Source organism: Triturus cristatus, chromosome 1_2 (assembly GCF_964204655.1).
Source record: "Triturus cristatus chromosome 1_2, aTriCri1.1, whole genome shotgun sequence".
Taxonomy (NCBI): Eukaryota; Metazoa; Chordata; class Amphibia; order Caudata; family Salamandridae; genus Triturus; species Triturus cristatus.
In genome coordinates, this window is record NC_140580.1 from 39854388 (window position 1) to 39876288 (window position 21901).

Here is a 21901-nt window from a genome sequence, read left to right on the forward strand (position 1 = left end):
TCTAATGGAGATAGAGATATCTCTAATAGAGATAGAGATATCTCTAATAGAGATAGAGACATCTCTAATAGAGAGAGATATCTCTAATAGAGATAGAGACAGAGATATCTCTAATAGAGATAGAGACATCTCTAATAGAGATAGATAGAGATAGACATCACTAATAGAGATAGAGATATCTCTAATAGAGATAGAGATATCTCTAATAGAGATAGAGATAGATAGAGATAGACATCACTAATAGAGATAGAGATATCTCTAATAGAGATAGAGATATCTCTAATAGAGATAGAGATATCTCTAATAGAGATAGAGACATCTCTAATAGAGATAGAGATCTCTAATAGAGATAGAGATATTTCTAATAGAGATAGAGATAGAGCTAGAGACATCTCTAATAGAGATAGAGATCTCTAATATAGATAGAGACATCTCTAATAGAGATATCTCTAATAGAGATAGAGATCTCTAATAGAGATATCTCTAACAGAGATCTCTAATAGAGATAGAGATATCTCTAATAGAGATAGATAGAGATCTCTAATAGAGATAGAGATATCTCTAATAGAGATAGAGACATCTCTAATAGAGATAGAGATAGATAGAGATAGACATCACTAATAGAGATAGAGATATCTCCAATAGAGATAGAGACATCTCTAATAGAGATAGAGACATCTCTAATAGAGATATAGACATCTCTAATAGAGATAGAGATATCTCTAATAGAGATAGAGACATCTCTAATAGAGATAGAGATATCTCTAATAGAGATAGAGATCTCTAATAGAGATAGAGATCTCTAATAGAGATAGAGATATCTCTAATAGAGATAGAGATATCTCTAATAGAGATAGAGACATCTCTAATAGAGATAGAGATCTCTAATAGAGATAGAGATAACTCTAATAGAGATAGAGATAACTCTAATGGAGATAGAGATAGAGACATCTCTAATAGAGATAGAGACATCTCTAATAGAGATAGAGACATCTCTAATAGAGATAGAGACATCTCTAATAGAGATAGAGACATCTCTAATAGAGATAGAGACATCTCTAATAGAGATAGAGACATCTCTAATAGAGATAGACATCTCTAATAGAGATAGAGATAGAGACATCTCTAATAGAGATAGACATCTCGAATAGAGATAGAGATAGAGACATCTCTAATAGAGATAGAGATCTAATAGAGATAGAGATATCTCTAATAGAGATAGAGATATCTCTAATAGAGATAGAGATCTCTAATAGCGATAGAGACATCTCTAATAGAGATAGAGATATCTCTAATAGAGATAGAGATATCTCTAATAGAGATAGAGATCTCTCTAATAGAGATAGAGATCTCTCTAATAGAGACAGAGATATCTCTAATAGAGATAGAGATCGAGATCTCTAATAGAGATAGAGACATCTCTAATAGAGATAGAGATATCTCTGATAGAGATATCTCTAATAGAGATATCTCTAATAGAGATAGAGATATCTCTAATAGAGATAGAGATCTCTCTAATAGAGATAGAGATCTCTAATAGAGCTAGAGCTCTCTAATAGAGATAGAGATAACTCTAATGGAGATAGAGACATCTCTAATAGAGATAGAGATAGAGACATCTCTAATAGAGATAGAGATCTCTATCTCTATTAGAGATCTCTCTAATAGAGAGAGATATCTCTAATAGAGATAGAGATATCTACAATAGAGATATAGATAGAGATATCTCTAATAGAGATAGAGATAGAGATATCTCTAATAGAGATAGAGATAGAGATCTCTCTAATAGAGATAGAGAGATATCTTTAATAGAGATAGAGATAGAGACATCTCTAATAGAGATAGAGATCTCTAATAGAGATAGAGATATCTATATTTATCGAGATAGAGATAGAGATCTCTAATAGAGATAGAGATAACTAATGGAGATAGAGATAGAGATAGCTCTAATAGAGATAGAGACATCTCTAATAGAGATAGAGATCTCTAATAGAGATAGAGATAACTCTAATGGAGATAGAGATAGAGACATCTCTAATAGAGATAGAGACATCTCTAATAGAGATAGAGACATCTCTAATAGAGATAGACATCTCTAATAGAGATAGAGACATCTCTAATAGAGATAGACATCTCTAATAGAGATAGAGATAGAGACATCTCTAATAGAGATAGACATCTCTAATAGAGATAGAGATAGAGACATCTCTAATAGAGATAGAGACATCTCTAATAGAGATAGACATTTCTAATAGAGATAGAGACATCTCTAATAGAGATAGAGACATCTCTAATAGAGATAGAGATATCTCTAATGGAGATAGAGATAGAGACATCTCTAATAGAGATAGAGAGATCTCTAATAGAGATAGAGACATCTCTAATAGAGATAGAGACATCTCTAATAGAAATAGAGACATCTCTAATAGAGAGAGATATCTCTAATAGAGATAGAGATCTCTAATGGAGATAGAGATAGAGACATCTCTAATAGAGATAGACATCTCTAATAGAGAGAGATATCTCTAATAGAGATAGAGACAGAGATATCTCTAATAGAGATAGAGATAGAGATATCTCTAATAGAGATAGAGATCGAGATCTCTAACAGAGATAGAGATATCTTTAATAGAGATAGAGATAGAGATATCTCTAATAGAGATAGAGATATCTCTAATAGAGCTAGAGCTCTCTAATAGAGATAGAGATAACTCTAATGGAGATAGAGACCTCTCTAATAGAGATAGAGATAGAGACATCTCTAATAGAGATAGATAGATCTCTAATAGAGATAGATAGATAGAGATAGACATCACTAATAGAGATAGAGATATCTCCAATAGTGATAGAGATATCTCTAATAGAGATAGAGATAGAGATATTTCTAATAGAGATAGAGATATCTCTAATAGAGATAGAGATAGAGAGACATCACTAATAGAGATAGAGATAGATATATCTCTAATAGAGATAGAGATAGATAGAGATAGACATCACTAACAGAGATAGAGATATCTCTAATAGAGATAGACATCTCTAATAGAGATAGAGATATCTCTAATAGAGATAGACATCTCTAATAGAGATAGAGATATCTCTAATAGAGATATCTCTAATAGAGATAGAGATATCTCTAATAGAGATAGAGATATCTCTAATAGAGATAGAGATATATCTAATAGAGATAGAGACATCTCTAATAGAGATAGAGAGACATCTCTAATAGAGATAGAGAGACATCTCTAATAGAGATAGAGAGACATCTCTAATAGAGATAGAGAGACATCTCTAATAGAGATAGAGAGACATCTCTAATAGAGATAGAGAGACATTTCTAATAGAGATAGAGATAGAGATATCTCAAATAGAGATAGAGATATCTCTAATAGAGATAGAGATATCTCTAATAGAGATAGAGATCGAGATATCTCTAATAGAGATAGACATCTCTAATAGAGATAGAGACATCTTTAATAGAGATAGAGATATCTCTAATAGAGATAGAGATAGAGACATCTCTAATAGAGATATCTCTAATAGAGAGAGATATCTCTAATAGAGATAGAGATATATCTAATAGAGATAGAGATATCTCTAATAGAGATAGAGACATCTCTAATAGAGATAGAGAGACATCTCTAATAGAGATAGAGAGACATCTCTAATAGAGATAGAGAGACATCTCTAATAGAGATAGAGAGACATCTCTAATAGAGATAGAGAGACATCTCTAATAGAGATAGAGAGACATTTCTAATAGAGATAGAGATAGAGATAGAGATATCTCAAATAGAGATAGAGATATCTCTAATAGAGATAGAGAGAGTTTTTGCCAGTAAGTGCTTGCTTCCATCTACTGTGCCAGGGCTACAATATATGGCTGGCTCAATAAGGCCACCCCCCCCCCTCCGTTCATCCATTGCTTTATAGAAGCCTGTACAGCTAGGTCTTAGGCACTCATGGGACTCACCAGTCAAAACCCTCATGGCTCCATGCACTGCATTCAGATCTCCACTGACGAGCAAGTTGAAAAGCTGAGGCCAGGCCTCAGGCCAGTCCCAGTGCAAGGTGCTGGAGCGCACCTTGCTGATTGACTCCCTCAGCCCGTTGGGAAGCAGCTGCCTGATGACCATTTTCGCCTGCAAAATCAAAAGCAGTACAGTTTGAGGCATACCTAAAAAAATAGGATGAACTAGGGCACATGGAATAAAGTAATCGCTGCAGGAAAAACTAATTTAAAAAAGCTACAAGAGACCTTTTCCTGCAGACACCGACCTGACCAGTGGCAAGCCGACCAGGACTGGGCCCTCCTGTTGGCCTACTCTGTGAATTTTTAAGTGCCTCCCCTGAGGTCCTGTGGGCCTTTAGAAGTGTACTTCTGTGGTGGACTGGGACTTAAAGGATTAGAGTAAGAGGGTAAAATGTTTGACCAGCATGACCTAATCACTTCAACGCGGTCAGTGTCAAACTGCGCCCATGTCCTGTTCTACTGCAACCATTGATTACTACTACCACTGTGTGGTATCTGGGTTACCCTAATAGGATTTTTGACAATTTGGTGCCATTCTGTTGATGACATTTTACTCTGTTTTTCCAATTCATATTGGGATTTTCATTGATTTGCATTTCCACTGCAAATTATTACTTTAGTACTGAATAAATACACATTTTCTCAAACTGCTCTGCATCATAGCTACCTGGGGGTTGAGCTCAGGTAAATGTAGGGACTTTAAGGGATCACCCTTCCAAACATTGTGATTATTGATCCCAAGTGGTGCCAACCCAGTCCTGGGCCCTTGGAAGTAGGTATAAACTGCTGCTCCAGCAAAACAGCATGCATCGAAGATGTGTGCGGTTCGGAACCGGTGCATCTCCCTCGACGATGACGCATCCCCACTACTGCAAGGATTGACCGCAACGCATCACCACCACTGTGAGGTCCCACTGCAACGCAGCCCCAACTGCGCAGTGCATCGACCCTAGTTCTGACGCATCACCCGCCTTTATCTTAAGTATCACACTGCGTACTCTGGTCCTCATGGTGGACGCAAACATGGTACATTACAGCGGGCCAAGGCTGGTCCCTGTATCTGACCAGCACTCCATCGTGGTTGGCCTGAACTTTTGGATTTGACTCAGTGTAGCGCAACCAGATAGCCCTTTTTCATGATTTATGTTGTTAATCACTGCAATTCAGTTTATTCTTTAAAAATTCATAACTGCGGTTATACTTACTGGACCTTTGTCCTTTTGGTCTTGTTTTGTTCTTTAGATTAAGCTATAGTTTTCTAACCAGGTGTGGTATCTTTTTGTGATGTGTTTCCACTGTTTGAATGGTTTCTCAAATACTTTACACTCTGCCTCTGAAGAGAAGCCTGACAGCTCTGTGCCAAGCTACCAGAGGGTGAGCACAGGTTAATTTAGGGTGTGTATCTGACTTAACCTGTTTAGGATTGTGGTACCTGCTTGCACAGGATGCATACCTCTGCCAAACAAAAACCCAATTTTTAACAGTAAACATAACTGAGAATCTGTACACCTCATACCTTTATTAAGACCTACATAGTTCGTTACTGTGTCACTTAAATTTAGATCATCCCCTGAGACACTCTTCGACTACAACACTTAAGGTCATACTCTACTCGCACAAACTTACAAATATGCTTGCAAACCCCGGGCTGTGATCATTCTCAGACAAGGCAGTAATTCCCTGCATGCAAGTAATTAAAAACAGCATGCTCACTGCAACTAATTATTTTTGGATGCTTTGTTGGTGGCAGAGAGTTTGGTTCAAGAAGCAGGATGCAGGGCACACAAGCAGTTTCACAATATACCATTTTGTCCACCCAGAGTTAGGAAAATAGGAGAACCAGAAATATACAATTACCTTTATCATAGGTCAGTCATGGCACACAGGTTAGATACTCATTATCAGAAAACCCTAACATTTAAGCTAGTGGGAAACCTTAAGGTCTAACCTAGTACACCAAGAAGTGTGTAATGGTTAATGGCAATCCAAATACATATCCTTTCAGTGGTCTCCGGTGATCTAAATTTTTCCGACTGGGAGCACCAGTGAGTTTCCACATACTGTTTCAGAACAACCGATGCAAGCTAGAAAGACAATCATCAGATTTAAGCTTCAAACATGCAGCATTTCGTTTTTCTTTAATTTGGTAATGTAAAAGTTTGTTACATAGAGCCCTGAAAATTTACCACAGTCCTTAACGAGAAGGCAATGATACAAGCAGCTGAGAAATCCAACCAGCAATGGGCCCTCAAACGGATAAGTTCAGTTTACATTCATGACGATATGTAGTACCCACACCAGATATCTGGCAGAGGGAAAAGTGCATTGTTTTAATAAAGACAGGAAAATAAACCATGTGTGTAAAGTCTAATAACCTCAACGTTACAGGAATGGTTACTAACATCACACACATTTGTAGAAGCAGATTGCACATAAGCCCTCCTGCCCCCACACATCCTTCTCTCTGCCCCCCACCCCCCTTAACGGAGTTCCACAGATCCTATTGATTTCAGTAGTATGAACCACTTTAGGGTTCCCCAAAATTTGCAATGGAAGACTTGCTTTAAAGCGCATGCCAGAATGCCACCTCAAAAACAGTGCATGCTACAAATGTGGAACTGGCAATACCCGGTCACTAGCAAACTCTCATATCCTTGGGCAAGGTTGGTCCTATGCAAAACTATCAAAAATAAAATGTGGATTCCGCAGATCACGCACACTCTACTCAAATCCTCCAAGAATTAAGGATAAAGCATTAATCTCTGATCCCAGAAAAAGATTGTCTATCTAGACAGAATTGCACAGTGTGAAACTGGAGAATTTGGAATGAATCCCAGTTTCCCTGCTTGACCAAACTGCGTGATCATAGACAATTTATTTCACTAAGCCTCCATTTTGTTTCTTATCACATATGAGAGAACCTTCAAATACAAGAACTCACAACGTATGATGGAGAAAAACCTCTTTTGCTTGCATTAATAGACTAGAATATTGCTCCATGTACAAAAAGAATTCAGCCCACGTATAGGGTACACATCCCCTCTAACTTGCACCTTAGTTCACTAAAAGCACCGTCATCCAAAAGGATCAGGAATGTTTGTTAATCCATGTTTAAAAACTCTTGCTTGGCTTCAAATACAAAACTTTATACAAAAATATTTGACTTAAACTTCACTATTGATGTCACTACAGTAATACTAGGCATCTTTGCTGCGGAGACTATTCTGCCCCTTATACAAACCAGATCTTCTCTTGATCAGCCTTCTACTGATCTGTGAACTAAACTCATTCTATCAGTATGAAAATGCTTGACAAATAAAAGTGGAGTGCTCTTTAAAATAGCAGCAGCAAGACGGCGTCTGAGTAGAAGCCACCTTACCTCTCTCCCCCTTGGCGGTGTAAATATCCCGGCTGGTGGCTACGAGTATGCGCTGGAGCTGCAGTGAAGTCCACGACTGTCACGGTGTTCTTCGGTGGATTTCTTCGACATTCCATCAAGTCTGACAGCGAGGACATGCCTGCGAGGCTCAAGGGAACTTCTGCGGGGGGCACTGGGAGGCCCTAACGCGGCTTCTGCTAACAGCGTTAGCAGGTTCCGGGCACGCCTACGGTGGCTGCCAGGAAACTAACACGCTATCGGCTGGAGCACTGCTAGAAACAGGGCACGAGCCCAACACCAAGACCGTTGCAATGGCTGCTCAAGGAAGGGTAAAAGCAGCGAACGACCACTACTGCCGTACAGTTGCGGCGTGAGGGCTCTGATTTGAAAATAGATCTCAAAAAGGGGGAGCTACGGCTAAATAAACGCGACAAACAGGGAAAAATCGAACATCACAAAATTGAACTTCCAGGAAAAAGAAATCTACGGCGAGCTAAACCACCTACGGATGTAGGGAACTCGCAACCATCCGTCTTAAACATCTTCTCACCCAAAGCTTTGGGTGGGGAATGGGTCACCCAAATTGAGATGCAAAAGGATTCCAGCATTAACAATGGCAATGAGGATATGGACAGGGCTTTAAGCGACCATATATCAGAAACTGACCAAGCAATAACATCTGCAGTGCAAACAGCCACTGGACAAAGTAAAAGGTCAGACGTCCCGGACGGGGGAAACATGACTCCCTGGCAGGAAAATTGTGAGAACACCATCATAGAGGCACATGTACATGCCGTACATATTAGTCCGAGGGAAGACGTCTTTGTGGAGGGCACTCGACCCCGGATGATGGATGCGGGTATGTCTGGCATAACTAATAGCGAACAGGAAAGCAGAGTAACAGCTGTGGCTAGCAAGACTGGGCTACACTCTCTTGGAGGAAGTGAGGGCCAAATATGGAAGTTGGCTGTTTGACCCCAGATGTACCGGGGAAAAATTAATCTCACTGACAGAAGAGTCAGAGGTTTCAGACATTAGCCTATCTATCAGTAGTGAGGAGGATGGTGTGGGGCTCCTCCTCAGATAATACCAGCCCTTCAGAGATAGCCACAACCACAAAGAAAAAAAAACAAACGGAAGATCCCAGGGGAGCACAAGATGGTGGAGGAAGTAGGGTGGGACTATTTAGCAACACAAATGCTCCCCCCACCCCCCGAGGGGATAGATGAAGGTGAGATGCAAACGGCGGTGAATTCCAATGGGATCTCAGATCATATGAAGCGAATAAACCCCGCCGAGTCCTCACTGGCTCTGATCTTGCAGTCCCTGCGAGCCTTTCAGGATGCTGTTAAAACCGACAATCGACAGGCACGGTGTGGTAAATAAAAATTCCTTTACCGGGACTGAATTTGATACAGGAACATAGTAAAATAGCTCAATAAAATGAGAGGCAGAATCCGTGGTATTAGAGGTTCGGGCTTTATTCCAATAGTCGATTATAATCGGTTGCTCCCAATGTTCCGTCACCACGAAGGTTCAGGAAGTGAAGCACACCCTTTATTGACAAGAAGTAACTTTTATAGTACATACATTATAATGAAGTGAATACAGTAGGCGTAACAATTGATAAGGAAATTGACGTTTGGTCTGCGTAACCGAAAATGGGTGTAATAATGGGTAAAAAGGAACATGATTGGTTACGATGTCATACATAGGTGGATCTATAAGATAATACTTGGCCTACATGCGCGCGCAGCAGTATGACGTGTAATTGACGTGTAACTAGGGGGTGAAGGGGACTTGACATTTAGCTCTACATGTGGAGACAAGAAGTCTGGGGGGTCAAGTCAACCTAATCCCAAATCATATCTAGCATCCTATGTTTAAAGAACTATGTTATCCATAAAAGAGGGACTCTCGGACAGAATCTATTCTATACTGACTGTGTGTGCGTGTACAAGCGTCTAGGTGTCTACACTAAACACGAGGGGGTAGGAACATTCCATGGTAACAGGGCTATGAATCACTTGCATGAAGACAGAGAAGTTGGGCCTTTTTGCTTGGTGACTGGAAGAATGTTTACCTAAACTACTAGGCAGGAATGCATCGGCTGAGGAGGAAGCAGATAATTCGAAGGTGAAATACAGTTCTTGGCAGAGAATAGGCTGATGTCAGGCTTCGTGAGCTGCGCAGAGAATGAGACAAAGTTCATGGTCACAGATGCAGGCTCAGACTGGAGCTTTCAGAGGCAGAAGGCAAGAAGAGTTTGATGACAGAATCAGGGCCTACTTGCCTGGACTGTAAAATGGCATAAGTGAACCATATAAGGCCGGTGGCTTTTCATACTTAGGAATGGAATATCCGGCCTATTCATGGCGGATCTGACAAAAGACATGTTGACGGTGGACGCACATGTATTTGCGTCTTCATAACTGGAACTGGAGGGAACATACATGTACTTGTAACATGCACATAGAACCGTTGGGGTCCAAGATAGGGGACATAACTGACCAGAAAAATCCATATTTCCACATTCCCTCCTTGTCCCCTACTTGCCCTTCAAGAGATATCAATCTTCATCAATCCATTGATCTGTTCATATAGCATCATTTGTTCTTCCTTCTTCTTCCGGGATCTTGAATGAAAATCTTGATGTGGAATGCACGATGTGGCACACAGACCACAAATCGCTGGTCCACATTGTAGACATAGACAGCAACTGAATAGTATGAGAAGGCCAATACCTAGGAAGGATAAAACTCTCCATCCCCAGGCTGATACCGCATTCCAAAACCAACTGGACCAAGTCCAAGTGCCTGGTTTCTGGTGTATCTGGCTTACAATCTTATGAAGGCGAGTGATGGCTTTATATACAGATGGCGAATTTTCTGGTATGAATACGCAGCAGCTTGATCCGATGACCCTACAGGCTCCGCCCCTATCAGCCAGGATGACGTCAAGGACAAGACGATTTTGAAGCACAACAATCCGCATAGCAGACTGCTCTTCTGTTAAATTGCCTAAGGCGGAAATGGTTTCATTCACTACTGCTTCAAGGGTTCTAGTTAATCTACGTATCAGCTTACTATTGGTAACTGTACCTATATAGGGAAAGATGCCTTTATTGAAATCTACATACTTGTCCCATGCCGTCTCAGTATAATCGACAATTGGGAGATCTCTCCGCTCTCTATTGTGTACTAAATGAATATTCCTATAATAATCAGGAGGAGCTAGGAAAACAGGTGGCAAAAGGAATGCAATGTAGCAGGTACCATCCCAATCTAGGGGTAGACGCATATATGTCGTCTGACCACATATAAAGTAGGAGTGGCGGGAAGCTCTAAATGAAGATTTTCCTTGATCACTGAATTCTACTATAGTAGTGCATTTACTATGGCCCATATGTATGGAACCAACCTTTCTTACACATAATTCACCCTTCGCTGGGAATACTGACATGGTGGGTAAGACTAGCTCAACTTCGGATACGACATTTAGAATCATGAGATTAGGTGTAAAATTACCTAATCCATACACTTCATTTTCTAGATCAGTTCCTGTTCTTTTGGGGCGACCCTCTTTGTCAGGGTAGCAGACTTTGAGTAAAACTAGGTTCAGGTTTCCCCATATCCAATGATCTTGGTAAACTGCTGTGTCTGAGTCTATTGAATTTATTAAACTGAACCATGCTCCACAGGAGCCATTGTGTGTAAATGGGTGTGGAAAGAATGGCAGGACTCCTTCATAATTCTGATAGGGAGGGAGTCGGCCACACACCCAACAATTAGTAGCATTACTAGTCTGATGGGAATGATGTAACATACTGATGAAAGTGTTATTGCGCAGCGCAAGTCTATAGGACAATTCATGCGGGGGTAAGTCACTAAAAGAGTGTTCTGCAATAACATTGTGAACATTTCTGGCAATAGGGTAATATATGTGCAACAACATACTGGTAATAATTATTAAAAGACTTAAGGAAAACAAAATTAATAATGTCACTATGCAGTGGCTACGCAGTGATTTACAATACGCCTGTCGTTTCAACATTTTTCGGGTATTTTCTCTACTCAGGTCCAAGGGATACATGTCAGAGACAATTCAACCGCTTCACCTTGGAGAGGACTTAAACAATCAAATTGCTCGACTTGTTGGGCCTAAGCTTTAGTTTGTAAAGTTCAGTTTCAGTTTTTTCAACCAAAGGAAGTTTTGTATCAGTCTGTGAGGGAGTGCAGGGCACAATGTCTATATCCGAGGATAGTCCATGAAATTTCTTGATGTGGCTTGAATGAATCCAGCCCTTGCGGCCCTCGATCTTCACGGCTGTTCTTGTGGTCAGCAGAACCAACTTGGGTGTCTTCCACCTGGGCTCCAGCTGAGTCTTTCGGTCGAAATTCCTCACAAAGACAAGATTACCCGGAACAACGTCATGGGGTTTCACCTCAGTGTTGTCGGGAAAGGCTGCAGCTACCTGTGAACGAGAAGATTGTAGTGCAGACATCAAGGAAGCCAAGTAATCTGTCAGCATATTACAGTCAATATCCGTTATTTCGCGTGGTATAGGCGTCCCCCACATATTCGGTGGTCTACCGAAGATCACCTCATATGGGGATAGCCCTGTTCGAGAGTGTGCTACCATTCTCATGTAAAAAAGTGCAACTGGTAATGCTACTATCCAGTCGACACCTTTCTCTCTGCATATTTTGGACAGTCTGATTTTCAGTATCTGGTTATGTCTTTCTACGAGACCTGCTGCTTCGGGGTGTCGGACACAGTGGAATTTCCACTGATAACCTAACAGAAGTGAAACGTGTTTCATTAATTCGGATGAGAACGGCTGGCCGTTATCTGAGTAAACAGCACGTGGTAAACCGTATCGTGGGAAGAATTCTCGAACCAACTGTTTGGCAGTAGTCGGGGCAGTGTAATCTGAAACCGGGTATGCCTCCGTCCAACGGGACAGAGCACAAACGACTACGAGAACATATTTGAATCCTCGACATCGTTCCATCTGGATATAATCCATCTGGAGTACTTCAAAAGGATGATTAGGGGTATGAAATCCACCCTGTTCTACGGGAATGCTTTTACCTGGGTTAAACTGACAACAGATCATACAGGTACGGACCTTTTGTTTTGCTGCTGCTCGTAAATGTTTATTGAACCAAATGTGTTGAATGCTGTCCAGCATAGCTTTTTCTCCTAGATGTGCTGGACTATGTATAGTGTTAATTATAACTTGGACCATTGAATCAGGAAGGAACCATACAGACTTTTCCTTCATCATCCATCCTTGGTCCGTTTGGATCCCTCCTAATTCAGTCCATTTCTTTATTTCGTCTGGTGTAGCATGTGTCTGTATGTCAATTACGTCAAGAGTAGGATCTTTAACTGTCATACAATGTGTCGGCATCGGAACTATTGTCTTTGTCATGTCGGGAGTTTGAGTTTGAGCAGTCTGTTTAGCCGTTCTGTCGGCTAGATCATTGCCTTGGGAAATGATATCAGTAACCTTCGTATGAGCTTTACATTTCATAATCGATATTGCAGTAGGTAGATGTATTGCATCTAATAAGGCATGAATGAGGGGTCCGTGCTGAATGTGGGCACCGTGGGAAGTTAAATAACCTCTCTCTCGCCACAGCACGCCGAAGTCATGTACAACTCCGAATGCATAACGTGAATCAGTGTATATGTTGACTTTTTTATTCGTGGCTTGAATACAGGCTTGTGTCAGAGCGATGAGCTCTGCGGCTTGAGCTGACAAAGTATTTATACGATTAGTTTCAATGACTTCAGTATCTGTTGTGACTGCATAAGCGGCCACTAATTCTCCTGTACTTGTTCTCATACATGAACCATCGACATAAAATGTCAAGTCTGGATCTGACAATGGAACATCGGTCAAGTCTTGTCTGGGTTTTGTCGTTACAGTAATAACTTCAATACAGTCATGGGCTAGTGGGTCTGTTCCGGTTACTGGCAAAAGTGTGGCAGGATTCAATGTGTTACAGCGTCTGATTTCTATATGTGGCTGAAACAATGTAAGTTCGTACCCTGTAAGTCGTGCTATGGTCAAGTGTTGTGTTTGCGTTCTATTTACAAGAACCTCTACTGCGTGCGGTACTTGAACTGTCAATTGATGTCCTAACACTATGGCATCGCTTTGTCTGATTGCTAAAGCTGTCGCTGCCACTGATTTCAGGCATGCAGGCAAAGCCTGAGCTACGGGATCTAATGTACTAGAGAAATAGGCACATGGTTTGTGTGCTCCTGCTTGATCCTGTGTGAGTACTGACAAAGCAGTACCTTCGCGTTCTGTAACAAAGAGTGTAAACTGTTTTCTGTAACATGGCGTTGCTAAAACAGGTGCTTGACATAAAGCTTTCTTTAGGCTTTCAAAAGCTTGTGTATGTCCTTGAGTCCAAGGGAGAACAGTCGGTGTGGCTGCCTCCTGTGTTGTCAATTGAATGAGTGGTTTTGCTAGAAATGCATACTGAGGGATCCACTGTCTACAATATGAAGTGAGGCCTATGAAAGCCCGCACCTCCTTCTGTGTCTTGGGTATTGACATGTTAGCTATCAACTGAATGCGGTCGGGTGTAAGCTGCCTTCCCTCCTTGTCCAGCGAGTGTCCAAGATAAACAACTCGCTGGACACAGAATTGCAGCTTAGAAGGGGACACCTTGTGCCCTTTTTCGGCTAGAAATTTTAAAACTGTCAGTGATGCTTTTTCACATTCAGGTTCGCTTCGGGCGGTGATCAGCAGGTCATCGACGTATTGAAGCAGAGCAGTGTTAACTGGCATGTGGATACTGTCTAGTTCTCGTTTCAGTGCTTGGCTATAGATGCTGGGGCTTTCTGTAAATCCTTGAGGTGCGCGTGAGAATTTAAAGCTACGTCCATTTAAACTAAATCCGAACAAATATTGACTTTCCGGATCTATCGGGACGCTGAAAAAGGCATTTTTGAGATCAATTACAGTAAAGAATGTTGCTTCGGAATCAATAGCTGTCAGTAATGACGAGATATCTGGGACCACAGGGAATTGTGGCACAATGCATTTGTTTAACTCGCGCAGATCAATAACCAATCGATATACTGGCGGCGCTGTAGGATCTGTTCGTTTAAGAATCGGTATTATCGGTGAATTACATATATTGGAGTCTGTTTCCACAACTACTCCTTGGGCAATGAGCTCGTCAATGATTTGTAGTAAAGCCACTACAGCATCTGGTGGTAACTTGTATTGTCGCATTCGTGGTAGCACCACTCCTGCCTTTAATGTGACTCGATATGGTGAAATATTCATGCATCCAACATCAGTAGGGCCTTGTGCCCATAGATGTGTAGGTAAAGTCTGCAGCCGGGGATCCATGTCTCTAGATACATAGTGACCTTTAAAATCACGTAAAAACAACCTTACTCCTTCCGGAGAACAACATATTATGGCTCCTAGGGCTTTCAACGTTTTTATTCCTAACAAGTTTTCTGGACATGATTTAGTAAGCAATAGATCTGTAGTTCGGGTCAGAGGTCCTATCGTAAGTGGAAGAGGCTGTGATACTTCATTAACAATAGGTTTTCCTGAAAAACCAAGGGAAATATTCTGAGAGCCTGAGAGGGGTGCCCCTGGAACTTCACTACGTTTTATAGTTGTTCGACTTGCCCCTGTATCGAGTAAAAATTTTCTATCTTGACCTAATAATTCACTATGTACATAAGGTCCTTCTTGATCTACAGGAATCTCGATAAGGGGTAAGTCGACTTCCCTCTCTAGGCTAGTTCATGCGTAACGCTGATACTCGGGATATTCATACTGTGCGGTCTGATACATTTGTCGTGTTGTTGTCTGTGTGGCAGCAACAGGCAACGGCGGTGCAGCTGGCACAAACTGTATTGGCTGTTGTGCGGCTGGCATGGCCTGGGCATGCTGCGTAGCTCCTTGTTCGTTCTGATCTTGTCTTAGTGGCCGTGATCTTTCCTGTGTTTTACCTATGGCGATATTATGTTTTAGCACTGGACAATCGTGTACGTAATGACCTGGCTTTTTACAATAGTTGCATGTCCCTTTTACAGGTCCTGCTGAATCGGAATGTGTCATACCCTTTTTATGTCCTTCAGCTGGAACTGTCTGGGAGACTAGCATTTTCATTTTTGTGTCTTTCATGCGTCTGTGTTCATGTTCTTGTTCCTCTCTAATTCTATTGTGGTGGTACTGTAACATTTGTAACATTTGTGTTGGAGTGTTACCTTGCCAGGTACTCTCGAATTTTAATACTCTATTCTTTACTGGGGGCAGGGCATTTTCCACTAATTTTGTTACAAACAGATGTGGGTATGATTCGCTACTTGCTTTTATGCCACTATTTATACCAAAACATTTCTCGAATCGGGCATAGTAATCGCTAGTGTCTTCATCTTGCTTCTGTTTACAGGCTGAAATTGTACCCCAATCTTCCTTTTTCGTAGTTAATAAACGTGGCAGTACCTGTACTAGTAGACCGGGTAGTGCTTTAGTTTTGTCCCCAAGCCCCGAACCTGGACCTCGGGCCCTTTCTTCTGCTTCTAATGCTGACCATTCTATCTTTTGGTCACCTACCTCCCACTCCTTTTCCTTGAGTTTCTCATAAATGCCAGCAGGCATCAACACCTTTAATATTGTCATAATGTCGGGGTAGGTATATTCTCCCATGAGTAACATGTCCTTAATTTCTCGGTGAAAACCCGCTGGGTCTTTGTCATGACTGGGTACCACTTTCTTCATTTCTAACAATTCTATTTTCGATATGGGCGTATATACAAATACGCGTTTAAACTGATTGTCCTCACCTTTTATTGGGTGCACTTCTCGTAAGGGATTCTGTCTATCCAGGTGATACGTAGTTCTTTCCTTGACAGGCAATGAGACATGCTCTGAGCATACAAAAAGAATATACTGCTTTCTTGATACTAGAATTTCTTTAATTAATTTAGTACCTGGACCTCTCCATTTATTCATAAGCAATTCAGTCAGTATGTCAGGTAAGGGACCAGGGTCCGAATGCTGACTCCGATATAGTACAATGAGTTGTTGAATCATATAAATCCCAGCTAACCTTTGTTCATCTGGGGTAAGATTCAAAAATGTGCGTACTACTGTCTCATCACTATATTTTCCGGGACTGTCCACCCAATGGACAGCTGCCCTTGCTAAATCTTGTTCATCCATAGAATCGAGAAAATGATAACCCCTTCGTTCTCGGAGTAGTTTGTCGGCGGTTTGGAACGAATGCTCGTTAGACCTTATGTTAATTATAGGTATTTGGAAATTCCTGTCATTATCTGGACATATTGGACGTATTGCGTCAGTATGACATCTAGTCTGATCCCTATTACAAGATCTTCCTCTACCTACATAGGCTATGGTGTCCGACTGTCCTGCAGGCAGTCCTGACCCTTCTTCCTCGCTTTGTTCGAACTCGTCTGTCTCTAGTCTCTCCTCGTGTAGGCGTTCTATTTCTTTACGGATCTTTCGGCACATAGCTATTATACAATTTTGCTTATCGTGTCTCCCTTCTGATATATTCTGGCTCCATTTTGTAAGGATTTTTATTGCTTCCGGATCTACCCCCGGTCGGTCTTGATTTCTGATCACACAGTTTATGAGGAAACGTAACAGTTCCCCCTGTATCTCTACTTTCTGGTATTCCATAGCTCTGTTAATACATTCTGGATCTCGCCCTGTTTGAACAAAATGATATATTTTATCTAGATGCGCAGTCATTCCTGGTAGCTTCGCTAAATACCCTGCGGCTCGTCTGATACGTAATGATGCCAGGATCATTTCGTCCTCCTTACCGAGCACCGGGTCATATCTACAATCTATAAGAAGTTCCTTAAGCGTACGATCACTTACGAATTTGGGTGTACGTGAATGCGCTGACTCTTGAAAAATAAGTTTATTTATTCTAGGTGGCGTAGAAAAAATATTGGTAGCACCTCCCGTGGCCCCGTCTGGGGCGTCGGGTGTGAAAGGATTCGTCGAACGTGACACAGCAACTATAGGTGTGGATTCAGCTATAGAAGTACCTGTAGGAACAGATGCAGAAACAGATGTGCTTGCCGGAACTTGTGACTCGATTTGTTGCTGTAGGGATACGGGCACTGGATCTTGGCGTTGACCCTCCCTGGTATGCGGTCTATGTGGGGCGGAATTAGCATACTCGGGAGCTGCGTCATCTAAATATGAGGAAAGAAAAACATCTTCTGCGGTTCTAGGATGCCCCTTAGAATGTATCTTTATTGGGAACAATGGGGTTGGCAAGTCTTTTGGTGTTTCTGGAGTAGCCTTAGGTAATCCTTCGGCCAGAAGGGGATACATACCATTCATAAGGGCATTTCTTTGTCTGTCAACTTGTTCTGATTTCGCTCGGATACCTTCCTCAATTAATAGATTCTCCCGAACTTTATTGGAATTTTCTTTACTCTTCTCTTCCTGTCTACGTGCCTTTTCTGTTCGTCTATGTGATTCTTTACGCCATAATTCAACGGCGTCTTTCTGTGACTGTCTGATTTTCCTTTTCCATAACTCTTCCTCGACTTTCATGATGCACTCTGCATCCCAGGTCCCCGCTGTGGGCCACCTCTGACTTTCTGGTAATCCCTTGGTATAGTCTACCCATAAGTCAAGAAATAATATAGCGTCTAAGCCATGTTTGTGATACATAAAGTGCCCTGGAGTGTCCCTAGGAGGAATAGGGACGGCTTCTTCGAGAACCCCTTTTCTGGTAGTGATCTGTCTTAATTTCGAAAAGAGCGGCATCTTGAGAACTGACCTTATACTTGATTTTGACCTGATACTTGAATTTGAACAGACTTAATACAATAAACACGATAATTACAGTCATTCATACCACGATATTCAGAACATACTTAAACACTTTAAACATTAAACATTAAACCCTTAACTGAAAACAACAATGATGATCGTCTGCATAACTAATCACCAAGCTTAAATCTCGACAATAACTAGACAAGAACTAGACACTTCGGAATACTTCGGAATACTTGATATACTGCTAAACAGTACAGATACACTGCTAAAACAGTGCAGACCGGATTTGTGTACCCAAACCCGTCTTGACCGGCACAACCTATGTGCACGTCAGAAATGCCTCCCCAGCAATGGTACTCACCGGGTAGCTTCGGAAACGGAAGGCCTCAGTAACTTGAATTTGGACCGGACTGGACTCGACTCGACTCGACTCGTCGGACACTGGGCTTGACTTCGGACTGGTGGGTCTCTGTATACCTCGGATCTTGCTCTCTCAGCTAGGCTCTGGTCGGGATACTTCGCACTTCTCACCGCCTCGTCTGGGTGTTGATCGCAGTCTCAGTCGCCCCCGCTTGACCGGAGGGAGATACAGGAAATCCTGCTGGTACGCGTTATTGTCCGTCCAGCTGTGGCAGGAGACCGGGCCTGCAACACACCGCCGGCGCGTGAGATGAGAAAGTGTCCCTGTTCGGGCGCCATCATGTGGTAAATAAAAATTCCTTTACCGGGACTGAATTTGATACAGGAACATAGTAAAATAGCTCAATAAAATGAGAGGCAGAATCCGTGGTATTAGAGGTTCGGGCTTTATTCCAATAGTCGATTATAATCGGTTGCTCCCAATGTTCCGTCACCACGAAGGTTCAGGAAGTGAAGCACACCCTTTATTGACAAGAAGTAACTTTTATAGTACATACATTATAATGAAGTGAATACAGTAGGCGTAACAATTGATAAGGAAATTGACGTTTGGTCTGCGTAACCGAAAATGGGTGTAATAATGGGTAAAAAGGAACATGATTGGTTACGATGTCATACATAGGTGGATCTATAAGATAATACTTGGCCTACATGCGCGCGCAGCAGTATGACGTGTAATTGACGTGTAACTAGGGGGTGAAGGGGACTTGACATTTAGCTCTACATGTGGAGACAAGAAGTCTGGGGGGTCAAGTCAACCTAATCCCAAATCATATCTAGCATCCTATGTTTAAAGAACTATGTTATCCATAAAAGAGGGACTCTCGGACAGAATCTATTCTATACTGACTGTGTGTGCGTGTACAAGCGTCTAGGTGTCTACACTAAACACGAGGGGGTAGGAACATTCCATGGTAACAGGGCTATGAATCACTTGCATGAAGACAGAGAAGTTGGGCCTTTTTGCTTGGTGACTGGAAGAATGTTTACCTAAACTACTAGGCAGGAATGCATCGGCTGAGGGGGAAGCAGATAATTCGAAGGTGAAATACAGTTCTTGGCAGAGAATAGGCTGATGTCAGGCTTCGTGAGCTGCGCAGAGAATGAGACAAAGTTCATGGTCACAGATGCAGGCTCAGACTGGAGCTTTCAGAGGCAGAAGGCAAGAAGAGTTTGATGACAGAATCAGGGCCTACTTGCCTGGACTGTAAAATGGCATAAGTGAACCATATAAGGCCGGTGGCTTTTCATACTTAGGAATGGAATATCCGGCCTATTCATGGCGGATCTGACAAAAGACATGTTGACGGTGGACGCACATGTATTTGCGTCTTCATAACTGGAACTGGAGGGAACATACATGTACTTGTAACATGCACATAGAACCGTTGGGGTCCAAGATAGGGGACATAACTGACCAGAAAAATCCATATTTCCACAACGGCTAGCCACTAAAACTCCAAGGCTCCGTACAGAAAGTTTGAAAGATCTGCTCGGACATTGCTGAGCGACTGAATATGGTGGAGTCACGTATTGGAAATGCTGGAAAGCACAGTGGTAATGTTGAAGGCGCCGGCCTCATTGCAGGACAGTACTATAAAAGGATGTGATGTGGAAGCTCGAGGACTATGAGAACCAGCAGCGGCGCAATACTCTGAGGCTTTTAGGGGGCCCGGAGAACTGTGAGGGCAACAATGTAAGAAAGTTCGTAGTAAATATGCTGAGAGGCCCCCTACCAGAGCTTTCTACAGGAGATTGGGACAAGGAAGTTCAATGTGCTCACAGATTCCCTATTTCACCATCAGGGCATTCCTCCGGAGAAAATCTCTACCAAGTGCCAAATTGATTTATTTTGCCGACTTTTTGCTTCGTCAAGCCGTGTATGATCTAGCTGGACCCAATGTCAAAAGGAGGTTTGAAGGTTTTTCCTTTTTACTAAGCCTGACTTTGCACATGCTACAGTCGAAAGGAGATTACGGCTCAGGCAATTAATGACCCCATTTCAATCTGCAGGGGCCTTGGTTTTCTTACAAAATCCAGCCAGGTTGAAGGAGATATACAAATGCCAGAATTTCAGTTCCACTTCTGAAGTTCAATGACAGAAACTTTTGGACGATATTGCAACAGGGACTATTGGGGGTAAATAGTAAAAATATCTATTGTAAGCAAGGATTTCAGGCTTATGAACAGTGGTTCCTCGGGATACGGGTATCTGGCAAGCCACATTCAAAGGGGGAGGAGGTAAAGGGAGAGGATGGGTGGCACAGACGTGCTCACACGGGCTCATGTTTAAGCCTGGTTGCCTGATTTTTGGTGTGGGGGGGTAGAGGGGGCGATACTTAGGGGACGAGAGGAACATAGTTAAGTTTGCATTGTTTCTTAGATGTCAGACATTTGTGCAGTACTTTGTAGTAAAAGGATAGAGATTTTTGGAAGTGTGGCAAGGTTTAATGGGGATAGGGTATCAGTCATAGGCCAGCACCATAAAAGTGTATGGGGGTATTGAGAGTGGCATCCATCAATATATGTGGCCTAAATGATGTGAAGAAAAGACATAATGTTGCGGTTGGGTTACAGTCGCTGGGTGCTAATATCATTTGCATCCAGGAAACACATATAGATGGGTCACAACTACAGATTTTAAATACACTGAGACTTAGGGTGGTAAGTGAGATGACACAGGGGGCCAAGGTACGGGGTGTGGTGATCCTGGCCTAAGGAGGCGGGCTGCAGTTTAAGCGATCATGTTCAGATAAATGTTGTCATTGCGCAATCACTGAATGCCAATATGGGGCGGGGAAGAAACTAACGAGTTAAATATTTGGATGCAATGGTGATGATCCTACAGTATTGAATACTATCTCGAGCGAACTTGCTCACTAGCCACTCGCACTTATTGTATGTAGAGACTACAATATTAATCTACCAAGCGATTGTTCTCTTGAGGGAGGAGATATGTGGGACAGACGCAAAAGTTTTTTTTTTTTAACCAAACCTTCTGAGTGCCTACCTCCCCTCGCCTTCGCATATTGAAGTTGGTTTTAGTCGGAAGGAAAATATAGAGTCAATCGGATGTTTAAAAGCTGTGGGGAGACTGGAGATTGGAACAAACAAAGGATTGTTGTGGACACTACCGGAGCGATGAGCGGGGCGTTGAGTCCGGAGGAGAGGGGCACCCGTAGGAGAGGGGCACCTGACCCAGCGGAGCACCCCAGAGCGGTCTACGGAGCTTTTTCTTGCTACAAAGAGGTCT

General features: G+C 42.0%; 1 long non-coding RNA gene across 1 annotated transcript in view; it reads right to left on the reverse strand.

The window, feature by feature from the left end:
• Nucleotides 1-3976: 3976 nt before the first annotated feature.
• Nucleotides 3977-21901, reverse strand: part of LOC146866704 (uncharacterized) — a 76289-nt gene continuing 58364 nt past the window's right edge. Inside the window, exon 3 of the long non-coding RNA XR_014960482.1 lies at nt 3977-4139. This is a non-coding gene — a long non-coding RNA (uncharacterized LOC146866704). The remainder of the gene's footprint in view (nt 4140-21901) is intronic.